Source organism: Mesoplodon densirostris, chromosome 1 (assembly GCF_025265405.1).
Source record: "Mesoplodon densirostris isolate mMesDen1 chromosome 1, mMesDen1 primary haplotype, whole genome shotgun sequence".
NCBI classification, from domain to species: domain Eukaryota; kingdom Metazoa; phylum Chordata; class Mammalia; order Artiodactyla; family Ziphiidae; genus Mesoplodon; species Mesoplodon densirostris.
In genome coordinates this window covers 97130237-97148016 of record NC_082661.1, presented here as the reverse complement: position 1 = coordinate 97148016, position 17780 = coordinate 97130237, and positions in this window count along the sequence as shown.

Sequence of the window (17780 nt, the reverse complement as noted above, 5' to 3'; positions counted from 1 at the left end):
TTTATTTGTATGCTAATTAAATTCATTCCTATATAGCTTGCATTCCATTCTGGGACCCCCTGACATCATGTTGTTGTTGTTATTGTTTTTAAAAATGCAAGTAGGGAAGTTCACTCTGGGGGTACAGATGGGTTTTTATAAGTACATAGTCATGGATCCACCACACAGTACTATACAAAACAATTCTATCATCTCCAAATCCTTCTACCTGCTGCCACTTTGTAGATAACCTCTCTCTCTACCTCCTCACCTGAACAACCATAGATCTATTTTCTATCCCTATTGTTTTCCTTATTCCAGAATGTCATATAAATGAAATCATACAATATGTAGCCTTTGGGAGCTGGCTTCTTTCACTTAAAAAATACATTTAAGATTTATTCATATTGTTGCATGAATCAATAGCTTAGTTTTCTTTTATTGCTGAGTAGCATTCACTTATATGAAAGTTTGTTTATCCATTCATCTGTTGAAAGATATTTAGTTTGTCTCCTGGCTTTAGTGATTATAAATAGAGATGACATAAACTTTTATATAGACTTTGTGTCAACATAAGTTTCCAATTCACATGGGAAACTCCTAAAAATGAGATTTCTAAGTCAATATGGTAAGCATTCATTTTTTGCCAGTTCCTTTTTTCTTCTTCAAACTCCTTTTGATTGAAATAAAATTGAAATAGAATAATATGAATTGTATGAGGTTCAGTAAGTTTTGAAAATTCAATTTTTCATGTAACTAATACCCAAATCAAGATTTTGAATATTTCAATCATCCCAGAAAGTTCATGCACGTTCTCCAGTCAAAGGCCCCTTGACAAAAAAAAAGACAACTTTTCAGATTTTTCTTTTTTTAAAGAAGATGTTGGGGGTAGGAGTTTATTAATTAAGTTATTTATTTTTGCTGCGTTGGGTCTTCGTTTCTGTGTGAGGGCTTTCTCTAGTTGTGGCAAGCGGGGGCCACTCTTCATCGCGGTGCATGGGCCTCTCACTATCGCGGCCTCTCTTGTTGCGGAGCATAGGCTCCAGACGCGCAGGCCCAGTAGTTGTGGCTCATGGGCCTAGCCACTCCGCGGCATGTGGGATCCCCCCAGGCCAGGGCTCGAACCCGTGTCCCCTGCATTGGCAGGCAGATTCTCAACCACTGTGCAACCAGGGAAGCCCCCACTTTTCAGATTTTTATCTCTGTAGGTTAGTTTAACTGATCTATGATATCATCAAACAAATGAAAATACACAGTATGTATTATTGTATTTGGCTTCTTTTATTCAACATCATGTTTTGATGTTGATTCATTTGTTTTATGAATTAATAAGTTATTTCTTTTTATTGTTGATTATTTTTTGATAAAATAAATTTATCATAATCTGTATATTCATTCAATTATTAATGGAAATTTTGTTTTATTCCCCGAGTTTTTTGGTTAGATGAATAAAGATAAAATGAACAGTAATTGTATACATATTTTCACTTCTTTTGGGTAGCTGGAATTGCTGGGTCATAGGTAGGTATATTTTTACTTTGTAACTGATAAACAGTATTTTAAAGGACTTGAATCATTTTACACACCCACTAGTAGTATATTGGAGTTACAATTGCTACACATCCTAACGTTGTCTTTTTATTTCAGCTATGCTAGTGAGTGTGTCATAGTGTCTCATTATGGTTTTAGTTTGCATTTTCCTGATAAGTAGATGCCTTAAATACCTTTTTATTCCTTTATGGAATGATGACACATCTTTTGTGGAGTGTCTGCTCAAGTGTTTACTCTTTTTACAACTACAGAGTTTACCCTTTAATACTTATTTATTTATTTATTTATTTTTATTTTAATATTATTAGTTGACTTTGGGTTTTTTTTAGATTTATTTATTATTTATTTATTTATTTTTGGCTGCATCAGGTCTTAGTTGCAGCATGCAGGATCTTTGTTGAGGCATGCGGAATATTTTTCGTTGCGGTGTGCAGGCTTCTCTCTAGTTGTGGCGTGTGGGTTTTCTCTTCTCTAGTTGTGTTGCCCAGGCTCCAGGGCACGTGGGCTGTGTAGTTTGTGTCACACAGGCTCTCTAGTTGAGGCACACGAGCTCAGTAGTTGTGGCACATGGGCTTAGTTGCGCCGCGGTATTTGGAATCTTAGTTCCCTGACAATGGATCGAACTTGCATCCCCTGCATTGTAAGGCAGATTCTTTACCACTGGACCACCAGGGAAGTGCCCCCTTGATTATTTATTAACAAGAGTTCTTTATATGTTTCCTATAAAACAGTGGTCCCCAAGCTTTTTCGCACCAGGGACCAGTTTCATGGAAGACAGTTTTTCCACAGACTGAGGTGGAGGTGGGGGAATGATTTCAATATGATTCATGTGCATTACGATTATTGTACACTTTATTTCTATTATTACATTGTAATATATAATGAAATAATTATACAACTCACCATAATACAGAATCAGTGGGAGCCCTAAGCCTGTTTTCGTGCAACTAGATGGTCCCATCTGTGGGGGGATGGGAGACAGTGACACCAATGTGTGTTGCTTATGTCCAGTCTACTCTGTGATCTAATTTTTGTTGCTGTCCCCGCAGAAAACCCTGCTTCACAGAGATAGGATGTTGGAAATGGAAGCAGGTTTTTCAGTGTTTTTTGTGGCAACATCAGTTTATGCCACCATGACTTTAATCCAGAACATACGGAGAATTGAAGTTGTCTCAAACATACTTTTAAGGTCACCGTCATTTGTGATGTCAAGGAGTTGATCCTCTTCTAGCATGGACAAAGTCGCTTCACCTGGCTTATTCATAAATGGGTCGTGGATCCATTTCATCCCAGTTCTGGGGTCTTTTGTGCTTGGGAAGTAATGCTCAGAGTCTTTGGAAAGCTGAGGTAGGTGATCATGCACCAGCTGGGAGAAAGAAGGCCCTGGCTCTGTCTCTTTCAAAATCTCTGCTAATGTTTGAAACATGTCAAAAATCCCAATGTTCACTCGTTGCCCCCATAATTCCAGTTTGACTTTGAATGCAGCCACTTTATCAGCCGACTTGAGCACAGTTGTCATTCTCCCCTGAAGTGACAGATTGAGTTCATTGAGCAGGTTGAATATGTCACACAATTAAGCAAGTTTTGCGACCCATTCTGTGTCACTGAAATGTTCTGCCAGTGGTGACAGTTTTTCTAAAAGAAATCTCTGGAGCGGCTCTCATAACTCAAAAACTCTGGCCAGTGATCTACTTTTAGAAAGCCATCTCACTTCTGTGTAAAAGAGAAGACATGTGTGCTCTGCGTTCATCTCCTCACAGAACTGTGCAAACAGACGTGAGTTAAGGACATGTACTTTAATGTGGTTGATAATTTTATCACATCCTGCAAAACGTTGTTGAGTTCAAGTGACATTTTTTGGTTACTAAGCATTTCTCTATGGATGACACAGTGCGAAGACTCACATTTTGAATTGATGATCCATCTTATTGACCTTACATTCTGTTACCAACTATATCCACTTACTATTAGTTTTTTCATTATTGTTAATGTTCATTCGATACAATGTGAACTATCATGTCATTTGCAAATAAACATTCTTTTTAAATCTTTATAAACCCTCTGTCTTTTTTGTTATTTTACACAAGCAAGATCCTCAAGGAACATGCTGGAGTGACAGTTGTACCCTTTTTAGGGTAAAAATATTCAATATTTCACCATTAATGATTTGAAAGTCCTCTTCTATTTCTGATTTGTTGAGAGGTTTTATTCAGAATACATATTTAATTTTGGCAAATGACAAATGCTTCTTCATTTATGTAGATGATGCATTTTTTTCCTTTAGTTTTGTAATATGGTGATTTCTATCAGTTGGTCTTCAAATGTTAAACCAACACTTCATTCCTAGGTATAATACCTGTAGTCATTTTGTATTAATTTTTTTATGTATCATTAGATTCAATTTGCTAATATTTCTTGAGAAGTTTTGCATCTAAATCCCTAGAGGATATTGATGTAAAATTTTCTTTTTTAGTAATGTCTTTGTAAGGTTTTGACAACCAGACGAAATGAGTTAAATAGTATTCTCTTTAGTTAATCAATGAGTTTGTTTAATTAGTTGAAGGGTTTTATTAATAAAAGTATTTGACCATTCTTGTGGGAAGATTTCTAATTATAAGTTCATATTAAAAAAAAATTAGGCATATTCAGTGTTTCTATTTCTTCTTCTGATAGTTTTTACAAGTTGTGCTTTTCAAGTAATTGTGCATTTTTCTAATTTCCCAAGTATTGTTGTAAATTTATTCATAATATTTGTTATTACACATTTAATATTTATGGAATATATAGTGATGGTTCCTCTTTTATTTCTGATGTTGAATTTTTTGTTGTTGTTCAGTCTTGCTACATGTGTATCGAATCCATTAGTCATTTTAAAGAACTAACTTCTGTCATTGATTTTTGTTTGTTTTCTATTTCATTGATTTTTGTTATTTTGTTTTCTTTTTTCTAAATAATTTAAATTTATTTTTTACTTACATTTTCCTTAATATAGTCTTCTAGCTTCTTTAATTTGCTCTTATAATTTCTTAAGTTGAAAACTTAGCTCATAGATTTTAAACCTTCCTTCCTTTATAACATAAACATTTGAAGCTATACATTTCCCTCTGCATACATATTCAGTTCCACCCCCTAATATATTTGATGTATTTTACTTTAACTCTCATTTGATTGGAAATACTTTCTATTTCCTTTTGTTATTTATTATTTAATTAATAGGCTTTTTAGGAGTAGATTATTTAATTTCCAAATATGTGGGTAAATAGGTATCTTTTTGATTTCTAATTTAATTTTGCTGGGATCATAGATATTCTGTAGGATTTTAAGACTTTGAAACTTATTTAGTTTGTTTTATGGCCTGGCATTTCTGAGAGCTGTGTAGTCTTCTATAAATATTAATTAATTTAGTAAATTGTGTTGTTCAGATTTTCTACATCATATTTTTTCCTCTTGCCTTATAAATTACTGAAAATGGAGGTTAAATGCTCCACTATGATTGTAGATTTATCCTTATTTTAACTTTAGTGTTGTCAATTTTACTTTCATGAATTTTGAAGCTCTCTTCTTTTATATGTATTTAGGAATATTCAACTGACTATTGTATATTTTTTGAAGTGACCCTCTTTAGCTCGGGTAATACTTCTTGTCCTGAAATCTAGCTTGTCTGATGCTAATGAAGCTACATCAACTTGTTGTTTAGATTTTCCATGCTATATCTTTTCCATCATTTTGTTTAACCTTTCCATGCCTTTATATTTAAAATGAATCACTTGGAAGCGTGTAGTTGTGTATTACCTTTTTTTTTTTATTTTGACAACTTCTATCTTTCTTTTTTTTTTTTTTTTTTTTTGTGGTATGCAGGCCTCTCATTGTTGTGGCCTCTCCCGTCGTGGGGCACAGGCTCCGGATGTGCAGGCTCAGCGGCCATGGCTCACGGGCCCAGCCGCTCCGCAGCACGTGGGATCTTCCCGGACTGGGGCACGAACCCGTATCCCCTGCATTGGCAGGCGGACTCCCAACCACTGCGCCACCTGTCTTTCTTTTTAACTGGAGTGTATAGTTTATTTACATATAATTTAATTATTGTGTTTAAAATACATCTTTTTTTCCTACATATTTTCTAATCATTTCCTCTGTTCTGCATTCCTTTTTCCTTCCTTTCTGCCATTGCTTGTGTTAACTGAACATGTTTAATTTCCAACTTTGTTGTTTTATCTAGTTTATTGACATTTGTTTGTTTGTTATACTTTTATTTATTTTTGCTCTAGGAAGAATGGGGAGTTTAGCTCTAGGAACAGAAGTACTAAGCAGTATGGCATTATAAGTGTAAGATTAATGTATTGTAATGAACAGTGGCCCCCAAAGATATCAAGGTCCAAATCATTAGAATCTATGTGTGTTACCTTATATGGCAAAATTGAATTTGTATTTTATTGGGGGAGCAGGAAATGAACAGTGTTTATTGATGTTCTAACTTCTTATCTGAAAAAAACTGATTTTGTAGATGCAACTGTTAAAGATTTTGTGATGGGGAGGTTGTCCTGGGATTATGCTAGTGGGTCCTAAATGTAATCACAAGGGAAGTTATTGGAGGGAGGCAGAGGAAGATTTGACAACAGAGAAATGAACAGAAAGGACAATGTGACCCCTGAAGTAGGATTCTAACCTGCCAGCTCTAGAAGCTAGAAAAGGTGAGACAACAGGTTCTCCCTTAGAGCTTCCAGAGTGAGTGCAGACCTGCTAACACGTTGGTTTTGGCCCAATGAAACGTATTTCAGACTTTTGACATGTAGAAGTTTAAGAGAATAAACATGTATTGTTTAAAGCCCCCAAATCTGTGGTAATTTTTCAAAGCTGACATAAGAGACAATTGGATAGGACCTTATAATTGGAATATAACCAAAGATAATAGAGCATTAAGCTTTCTAGTGTTTAGCAGAATCAGAGTACAAGATTAAAATAGAATTTTGATTAATCATGTCTTATCTTGAAAGGTCATCTTAGATATTTGCTACCAATGTAAAGGAGTGAAATCATCAGAATTCATCATATACATGAGAAATACAAAGATTTGTTATAGGAAGAATATGTCCATTATACTTTATAATTATATTTTACTACAAAAAGTTAACTTCAGAAGGCAAAGGTGATTTATTATATCAAATTATCCATTCTGTTAAACTCACTGCACCAACAATACTTACAATGTGGATATTAGTCTTTGTCATCTCTCTAAACAAATTAATCTTAATACTGTGGACTTAGAGAGTGACAGAACTAGAAAGGTTTTTGGCCAGTGCCCTCATTTGAGAGAGGAAATGCGGGCCTAGAGATATTAAGTTAATCACTCTGATTCTAAGGTAAGAAGAGCCACAAATCAGTTAGCATAATTTTCTCTCATATCCTAGAAGAATTATTTTAAAACTTTACACCATTTGAATATGTATATTGATATTGTTCATTTAGTTGAAAAGTCCTATTTCAGTCAAAAAAACAATAGCCACTCTAGGATTTTAGAGAAGAAAGGACTTAATACAGGCCATTTTAGGCTGGCTTTAATCATTGTTGGAAGGGTAAGGTGAAGACGGTCAAAGAAGAAATTCCTAAAAGCAGTTGATTCACAGGACTCACATGGAAACCACAGTGTTTCATCAATCTCATCAGGATGTTGTCAGCTGTTAAAGCAGGGTGGTGTCCTGACCTGTCTCTGAAATGATGGTGGCCCTCAGCATTCTTGGTGAGACCTGTACTTCCATTCTCAGCTGCTGACTGCACCAGAGCATATGAATCTCAAGGCTCGCCTTTGTGCAAGATCTGTTTCAAGATCCCATAGATGATTTCTCCTTCCACTTTCTAAATCTGGCACAGGTGTCTCACATTGGCTGACCCTTCTGCCTGCAATGCATAGGGGACCCTAAAGAGGATAGCAACAATACTAAGTTGAACACAGATTTTTTTTCTTTGTATTCTTTAAAGTTTTTGAAATTTTATTTGTGTTTATTTGTGATGTAGCTTTTTAATAAAACATGGGGGATGGGCCTTTGCAATATTGACTGTGCTGTTGGTTTTGTTGTAGTATATTTTGCCTATGACATTAATCTTGTGGTACAATCTGAATTTCTTCAGGCCCCATCAGCCAGAGGTATCTTAGTGTCATGATAGCAGTAACAGTAAAGTAAATATAAGTTAACTTCCAAACGAGCCATATTGGATTTGTAATGTGTGCTTAAGTCTGTCAGGAACCACACTCTCTCAACATGTTAGCATCTATTATTTCATCTTTGATTGCTGGTGACTTATCAAACATCCTTAGTACTCTTCCTCAAACAGAGCCTGTGTCTTGTATCTTTTTCAGCTATAATCCAATTTTTCTATTTGAGTCCTGTTGGCGTGGGGTTAGGTGTTAAGGAGGCTTCTATAAGTTTCTGATTTATCTCAGTCTTTCAGTGGACCTGTGTCTCTGGCCTCTGACCTTTATAATATTTTCTTCTTGTACAGTTTTCTTCTCTCCTTATGTGAGACAGGAAGTCTGGAAGGGGCTAAAGTGGGAGGAATGACCTTCTCTCAAGGCTCTGGGACAAGACTGTGGTAGAGTCTTCTCCAGGATTGCAGGCTTTGTTAGAGGGAATGCTTATGGGGTACTGGTATAATTAGCAAGGATTACGTCTTACATCTTCTCCATGAGAACCTGATGGGGATCTTGAACATAAATCCCATGAAGGTATGGGGATCCGCCACAACTACTGAGCCTGTGCTCTAGAGCCCGTGAGCCACAACTACTGAGCCTGCATGACACAACTACTAGAGTCTGCATCTGGAGCCCTTGCTCTGCAAAAGAGAAGCCACTGCAATAAGAAGCCTGCACACTGCAATGAACAGTAACCCCCACTCGCTGCAAGTAGAGAAAGCCTGCACACAGCAACAAAGACCCAACGCAGCCAAAAAAAAAAAAAAAAAAAAAAAAAAAAGTAGGGACTTCCTGGTGGTCCAGTGGTAAATAATCCACTTTACAAGGCAGGGGACACGAGTTTGATCCCTGGTCAGGGAACTATGATCCCACATGCCATGGGACAACTAAGACTATGACTCCAGGTTCACTTGTTTCTACAGGTCTCAGGGTGGTACTTATCCTGGGACTTCAATTATCTGATGAGTCCCAGAAAGGTACGGATTTTTAGTTTGTTCAGTTTTTATTGTTTTCTTTGGAGGGAATGGGATGATGACTTCAAAGCTCTTTGCATTGGAGCTGAAACTAGAAGTCTTATTACCACTGTTTTTTGGAGCCACATGAGAACATTTCAAGTGTATCTTAAGGGCGAATTTCCTTCCTACCTGGTATCCTGTGAAGGGGTTTTGAGGAGCAAGTTATGGATAGATTCTTTTTCCAAGGTGGCTTAGGAAGTCTTAATCTTGGGAAGCAACTTTTAATCTCAACCTCCCAGTTATTCAGTAGTTTACAGGTCTTCCTGGTCTTACCACAGTGAAACATCCCTATGCTCACAGGCTTGGAATTCTCTGTGTGGTTCTCCCTACAGCACACTGCCCTCAAAAAAAAAAAAAAAAAAAAAAAGAAAAAAAAAAGAAAAGAAACGAAAAGAAAAGTTCTAAGTAAGAATTTTTATTTATGGTTACAACTTGAAATTGCTTTGAAAATGAAAGCCAGTATTCAGTAAGATGATATTTTGAGAGATAGAGCCATCCTGTTGAAGTACAACTGAAATATTTTATGGAGAATACTTCATTTTTGCAGTGTGGATGGAGTAACATAAAGTCATATCCCATCTAAGAGTTTAGGAAGAGATTTTCTGCAAAATCATGTGCCAAAAACATGCACTTGTAAGATAATTAAGATTGTGTCTCACTTGACAGCCTTACATCAGATATCATTGTTGTGTGTGCTTGTAGTGGGGCCCACACAGAAACAAAGACAGTACTGTCATGTTTATTGTTTTTAATCAAAAATACATTTTAAGTTATTACTGTTTCCTTCACTCAATTGTCTGACGTGTGCAGAAAATTTTAAATGTAACATTTCATCTCTCGTTTACTTTAGCCCATTTACTTTGCCTTTTTCTTAGAATGATTATTTAGAGACTTAGTATAGTGTTCTTTTTATTGATGGTATGTGTAGCTTTATATATCCCCTCTGAAAGCTCTGCCTGTGGGACACAGAAAGACTGGAATTGCCATTAGGTCATCTACCACCTGTAAAATTATTTTTATTCTCCATTGCATGTATTTCACATAAGGAGTAGAAGACATTTTTTGCCTGAAACAGGTACAAAAACAAACCTTCTTCCTCAAAAGTGTTCATTTTTCACAAAATCACTAGATTGCCCACTGCCTACAGAGTGATATTCTGGGAATCCTTTTTTTTTATTTTCTTAAATATTCCATTACAAATTTTGCTACAATACACAGCTTATTTTTCCACACCCACACATCCACTAACATTAGTTTTCTGAAGTGTGAAACAGGACTTCCCGGTGGCATCTTCACGTTCTACGTAGCTATTGATGAAGCAACTTCTGACACTGGGTATGTCACTGTAAAATCCTGATACTTTTTGGAGGAAAGAAAACTGTTATCCAATTATTTTCTCAAAATATAGCACCGGCAATTAACTGAGAATGTAGTATCCACCTAGTATCAGCTTTTCAAAAATCCGTGGCCTATCAATGTGAGGCAATTTCCTTGTTAAAAGCTTTATTAAACAAGTTAAAATCTATGAATTATAGAGTTTTACTCATTTAGGAGACGAGAAGGAACTATCTACTCAGCAAAAAAATAAAAAAATAAAAATGAGGAGATATGATTTAAATTGGATGGCTTCAAAGTTGGAATCCAGTAGACGGTTGCAGAGCTCAGTGTGTGTGGGGTAGTTCTCAAATTATTATGCTCTGAAAGAATTACTTTGCAAGCATATCTGTAACAGCTTTAAAGTGCTGCACTTCTCCAGATAATTCAGGACAAAAAAAATGCTGAAAGTTGGATTTCTCTCATCATTGAGGGGAGCTGATATTTCTTTGTTATTCTTCATTTATATCCCTACAGTCAATTGTAAACCCTCTATTTCTATTTACAGCTCTAGATAGTTAATTTTAAATCCTTTATTTTGCCAGTTAAAATGGTTGATGTCAGATCTTGATTAGAAAACCATATTTTTCCTCTAAATTAACCAAACAGGGAGGGAGAAGAAATCCTTTAGGTGAAATTATTTTTTTATTAGTTTCTGCTTTATAACAAAGTGAATCAGTTATACATATACATCTGTTCCCATATCCCATCCCTCATGCATCTCCCTCCCTCCCACCCTCCACATCCCACCCCTCCAGGCGGTCACAAAGCACCGAGCTGATCTCCCTGTGCTCTGCGGCTGCTTCCCACTATCTATCTACCTTACGTTTGGTAGTGTATATATGTCCATGCCTCTCTTTCGCTTTGTCACAGCTTACCCTTCCCCCTCCCCATATGCTCAAGTCCATTCTCAAGTAGGTCTGTGTCTTTATTCCCGTTTTACCCCTGGGTTCTTCATGACTTCTTTTTTTTTTTAAATTCCATACATATGTGTTAGCATACGGTATTTGTCTTTCTCTTTCTGACTTACTTCACTCTGTATGACAGACTCTAGGTCTAGCCACCTCATTACAAATAGCTCAGTTTCATTTCTTTTTATGGCTGAGTAATATTCCATTGTATATATGTGCCACATCTTCTTTATCCATTCATCCGATGATGGACACTTAGGTTGTTTCCAGCTCTGGGCTAGTGTGAATAGAGCTTCAATGAACATTTTGGTACATGTCTCTTTTTGAATTATGGTTTTCTCAGGGTATATGCCTAGTAGTGGGATTGCTGGGTCATATGGTAGTTCTATTTTTACTTTTTTAAGGAACCTCCATACTGTTCTCCATAGTGGCTGTACCAATTCACATTCCCACAAGCAGTGCAAGAGTGTTCCCTTTTCTCCACACCCTCTCCAGCATTTATTGTTTCTAGATTTCTTGATGATGGCCATTCTGACTGGTGTGAGATGATATCTCATTGTAGTTTTGATTTGCATTTCTCTAATGATTAATGATGTTGAGCATTCTTTCATGTGTTTGTTGGCAGTCTGTATATCTTCTTTGGAGAAATGCCTATTTAAGTCTTCTGCCCATTTTTGGATTGGGTTGTTTGTTTTTTTGCTATTGAGCTGCATGAGCTGCTTGTAAATTTTGGAGATTAATCCTTTGTCAGTTGCTTCATTTGCAAATATTTTCTCCCATTCTGAGAGTTGTCTTTTGGTCTTGTTTATGGTTGCCTTTGCTGTGCAAAAGCTTTGAAGTTTCATTAGGTCCCATTTGTTTATCTTTGTTTTTATGTCCATTTCTCTAGGAGGTGGGTCCAAAAGGATCTTGCTGTGATTTATGTCATAGAGTGTTCTGCCTATGTTTTCCTCTAAGAGTTTGATAGTTTCTGGCCTTACATTTAGGTCTTTAATCCATTTTGAGCTTATTTTTGTGTATGGTGTTAGGGAATGATCTAATCTCATACTTTTACATGTCCCTGTCCAGTTTTCCCAGCACCACTTATTGAAGAGGCTGTCCTTTCTCCACTGTACATTCCTGCCTCCTTTATCAAAGATAAGGTGACCATATGTGTGTGGGTTTATCTCTGGGCTTTCTATCCTGTTCCATTGATCTATCTTTCTGTTTTTGCACCAGTACCACACTGTCTTGATTACTGTAGCTTTGTAGTATAGTCTGAAGTCAGGGAGCCTGATTCCTCCAGCTCCGTTTTTCGTTCTCAAGATTGCTTTGGCTATTCGGGGTCTTTTGTTTTTCCAAACAAATTTTGAAATTTTTTGTTCTAGTTCTGTGAAAAATGCCAGTGGTAGTTTGATAGGGATTGCATTGAATCTGTAGATTGCTTTGGGTAGTAGAGTCATTTTCACATTATTGATTCTTCCAATCCAGCAGCATGGTATATCTCTCCATCTATTTGTATCATCTTTAATTTCTTTCATCAGTGTCTTATAAATTTCTGCATACAGGTCTTTTGTCTCCTTAGGTAGGTTTATTCCTAGATATTTTATTCTTTTTGTTGCAATGGTAAATGGGAGTGTTTTCTTGATTTCATTTTCAGATTTTTCATCATTACTGTACAGGAATGCCACAATTTTCTTTGCATTAATTTTGTATCCTGCTACTTTACCAAATTCATTGATTAGCTCTAGTAGTTTTCTGGTGGCATCTTTAGGATTCTCTATGTATAGTATCATGTCATCTGCAAACAGTGACAGCTTTACATCTTCTTTTCCAATTTGGATTCCTTTTATTTCCTTTTCTTCTCTGATTGCTGTGGCTAAAACTTCCAAAACTAGGTTGAATAAGAGTGGTGAGAGTGGGCAGCCTTGTCTTGTTCCTGATCTTAGTGGAAATGGTTTCAGTTTTTCACCATTGAGGATGATGTTGGCTGTGGGTTTGTCATATATGGCCTTTATTATGTTGAGGAAAGTTCCCTCTATGCCTACTTTCTGCAGTTTTTATCATAAATGGGTGTTGAATTTTCTCAAAAGCTTTCTCTGCATCTATTGAGATGATCATATGGTTTTTATCCTTCAACTTGTTAATATGGTGTATCACATTGATTGATTTGCATATATTGAAGAATCCTTGCATTCCTGGAATAAACCCCACTTGATCATGGTGTATGATCCTTTTAATGTGCTGTTGGATTCTGTTTGCTAGTATTTTGTTGAGGATTTTTGCATCTATGTTCATCAGTGATATTGGTCTCTAGTTTTCTTTCTTTGTGACATCCTTGCCTGGTTTTGGTATCAAGGTGATGGTGGCCTCATAGAGTGAGTTTGGGAGTGTTCCTTCCTCTGAAATTGTTTGGAAGAGTTTGAGAAGGAATGGTGTTAGCTCTTCTCTAAATGTTTGATAGAATTCACCTGTGAAGCCTTCTGGTCCTGGGCTTTATTTGTTGGAAGACTTTTAATCACAGTTTCAATTTCAGTGCTTGTGATTGGTCTATTCATATTTTCTATTTCTTCCTGATTCAGTCTTGGCAGGTTGTGCATTTCTAAGAATTTGCCCATTTTATTGGCATAGTTGCTTGTAGTAATCTCTCATGATCTTTTGTATTTCTGCACTGTCAGTTGTTACTTCTCCTTTTTCATTTCTAATTCTATTGATTTGAGTCTTCACTTTTTTTTTCTTTTTTTTTTTTTTTTTCTTTTTGCGGTATGTGGGCCTCTCACTGTTGTGGCCTCTCCCGTTGCGGAGCACAGGCTCCAGATGTGCAGGCCCAGCGGCCATGGCTCACGGGCCCAGCCGCTCCGCGGCATATGGGATCCTCCCAGACCGGGGCACGAACCCGTATCCCCTGCATCGGCAGGCGGACTCTTAACCACTGCGCCACCAGGGAGGCCCGCACTCTTTTTTTCTTAATGAGTCTGACTAATGGTTTGTCAATTTTGTTTATCTGCTCAAAGAACCAGCTTTTAGGTTTATTGATCTTTGCTATCATTTCCTTCATATCTTTTTCATTTATTTCTGATCTAATCTTTATGATTTCTTTCCTTCTGCTAACTTTGGGTTTTTTTTTGTTCTTTCTCTAATTGCTTTAGGTGCAGGGTCAGGTTGTTTACTCGAGATGTTTCCTGTTTCTTAAGGTGGGATTTTATTGCTATAAACTTCCCCCTTAGTACTGCTTTTGCTGCGTCCCATAGGTTTTGGGTCGTCGTGACTCCATTGTCATTTGATTCTAGGTATTTTTTAATTTCCTTTTTGATTTCTTCAGTGATCACTTCGTTATTGAGTAGTGTATTGTTTAGCCTCCATGTGTTTGTATTTTTTACAGATCTTTTCCTGTAATTGATGTCTAGTCTCATAGCATTGTGGTCGGAAAAGATACTTGATACATTTTCAATATTCTTAAATTTACCAAGGCTTGATTTGTGACCCAAGGTATGATCTATCCTGGAGAATGTTCCATGAGCACTCGAGAAAAATGTGTATTCTGTTGTTTTTGGATGGAATGTCCTATAAATATCAATTAAGTCCATCTTGTTTAATGTATCATTTAAAGCTTGTGTTTCCTTATTTATTTTCATTTTGGATGATCTGTCCATTGGTGAAAGTGAGGTGTTAAATTCCCCTCGTATGAGTGTGTTACTGTCGATTTCCCCTTTTCTGGATGTTAGTATTTGCCTTATGTATTGAGGTGCTCCTATGTTGGGTGCATAAATATTTACAATTGTTATATCTTCTTCTTGAATCGATCCCTTTATCATTATGTAGTTTCCTTCTTTGTCTCTTCTAATAGTCTTTATTTTAAAGTCTATTTTCTGTGATATAAGAATTGCTACTCCAGCTTTCTTTTGATTTCCATTTGCATGGAATATATTTTTCCATCCCCTTACTTTCAATCTGTATGTGTCTCTAGGTCTGAAGTGGGTCTCTTGTAGACAGCATATATATGGGTCTTGTTTTTGTATCCATTCAGCCAATCTGTGTCTTTTGCTGGGAGCATTTATTCCATTTACATTTAAAGGAATTATTGATATGTATGTTCCTATTCCCATTTCCTTAATTACTTTGGGTTCGTTATTGTATGTATATTCCTTCTGTTGTGTTTCTTGCCTAGAGAAGTTCCTTTAGCATTTGTTGTAAAGCTGGTTTGGTGGTGCTGAACTCTCTCAGCTTTTGCTTGTCTGTAAAGGTTTTAATTTCTCCATCAAATCTGAATGAGATCCTTGCTGGGTAGAGTAATCTTGGTTGCAGGTTTCTCTCCTTCATCACTTTAATTATGTCCTGCCACTCCCTTCTGGCTTGTAGAGTTTCTGCTGAGAGATCAGCTGTTAACCTGATGGGGATTCCCTTGTGTGTTATTTGTTGTTTTTCCCTTGCTGCTTTTAATATGATTTCTTTGTGTTTAATTTTTGACAGTTTGATTATTATGTGTCTTGGCGTATTTCTCCTTGGATTTATTCTGTATGGGACTCTCTGTGCCTCCTGGACTTGATTAACTATTTCCTTTCCCATATTAGGGAAGTTTTCAACTATAATGTCTTCAAATATTTTCTCAGTCCCTTTCTTTTTCTCTTCTTCTTCTGGAACCCCTATAATTCAAATGTTGGTGCATTTAATGTTGTCCCAGAGGTCTCTGAGACTGTCCTCTGTTCTTTTCATTCTTTTTTCTTTATTTTGCTCTGCAGCAGTTATTTCCACTATTTTATCTTCCACCTCACTTATCCGTTCTTCTGCCTCAGTTATTCTGCTATTGATCCCATCTAGAGTATTTTTCATTCCATTTATTGTATTTTTAATTGATTCTTGATTCATCTTTAGTTCTTCTAGGTCCTTGTTAACTGTTTCTTGCATTTTGTCTATTCTATTTCCAAGATTTTGGATCTTGGAAATAGAATCTTGGATCATCTTTCCTATCATTATTCTGAATTCTTTTTCAGGTAGACTGCCTATTACCTCTTCATTTGGTCTGGTAAGTTTTTATCTTGCTCCTTCACCTGCTGTGTATTTTTCTGTCTTCTCATTTTGCTTATCTTACTGTGTTTGGGCTCTCCTTTTTTCAGGCTGCAGATTATTAGTTCCCGTTGTTTTTGGTGTCTTTCCCCAGTGGCTAAGGTTGTTTCAGTAGGTTGTGTAGGCTTCCTGGTGGGGGGGACTAGTGCCTGTGTTCTGGTGGTTGAGGCTCGATCTTGTCTTTCTGGTGGACAGGTCCATGTCTGGTGGTGTGTTTTGGGGTGCCTGTGGCCTTATTATGTTTTTAGGCAGCCTCTCTGCTAATGGGTGGGGTTGTGTTCCTGCTTTGCTAGTTGCTTGGCATAGGGTGACCAGCACTGTAGCTTGCTGGTTGTTGACTGAACCTGGGTGCTGGTGTTGAGATGGAGATCTCTGGGAGATTTTCAATGCTTGATATTATGTGCAGCTTGGAGGTCTCTTGTGGACCTGTGTCCTGAAGTTGTCTCTCCCACTTCAGAGGCACAGCACTGACTCCTGGCTGCAGCACCAAGATCCTTTCATGTACCCGGTGTGTGCTTTCTGGGTGATGATGGTGATGCTGGAGCAGTAGCACTTGTCAATGATGCACTTCATTATAAACTGATCAAGCAGTGGCTGGGCCACTGATTTGTGGGACCACCAAAGGTCAATGACGAGAGGTCTTGGAGATTTTTTATCTTGAGCAGGCTAGTTTCCCTGAAAGACACCAATAGCAAGGCCAGTGGTGGTCATCAGGGATGGTCCTCTTCCGTGTGCTGGGCCCACTTCTCCTCTTCTTGAGCTTCATTTCTCCAGCGTGCCTCTGTGGTCAAAGTTCCAGCCAGACGGCTCATCTGGTGTGGGCACCAGCCGCAGCACGAACACCCTAGAAGCCCGGCTATGTGAAATTATAATTTCGAACAGAGACAAAATTGAAATTATTTCAGTTTATATTAAAAAAATAAATGATTGTGCTGACATGCAGATGTTCATGGGTTATTATATTTATTTTCCCTGTCAGTGTGGAGAAATATAAACTACATAAGTGATGTGGAATTGTGCTATTCTTAATAGAAAGATGTATATTTTTGGTTTGTCTTAGCCTGGTTTTCCACATGCAGACTAAAGTGTAGTATTTTGGTATCTTTTCCAGCTCTGTTGCTGTGAATTACACATTTAAGATAAAAATATTTTTAGTTTATCGTTATAGGGGTAGTTGATTAACGCATTATATATTGTTAGTACAGACTAAGACATATTTTAAGACAGTGAGTAAAAAAGGGAAATGTAAAGTAAAAAAGGGACCTTCCAGTCAGAAACCTTCCAGTTTCTGACTGGAAGGTGGTTCCATTTTTCACAAGCATTTTACATAAATATGTTAATATTTTGAGTAGTGATGATTCTAAAGCCACAGGAAGGCATTTTCTTGTACTGTGATATAGAGATATTACTACGTTTAAATTGCTTTTTACCTGAAAATATTATGGTTTTAGGATAATTTAGATATCTTCGTCCAAGTATTTTGTGTATCTTGACATTTATTAAAGAAAGGGTGAGTATAAGATAATAGATTCAGATGTAACCTGAGAATAATGGAAAGTTGATTTGTTCTGTTTTGGGGAAAGTTCAAATCATGTTTTTTCCTGAGAAATTTGTGTTGTTGTTACTAAATAAGCATCTACTCAATAAATATCTAATTTCTTCAAAAAAAACATTTTAAATATTCAATATGCAAACTTAAATCAAGTTATATATGACATGACA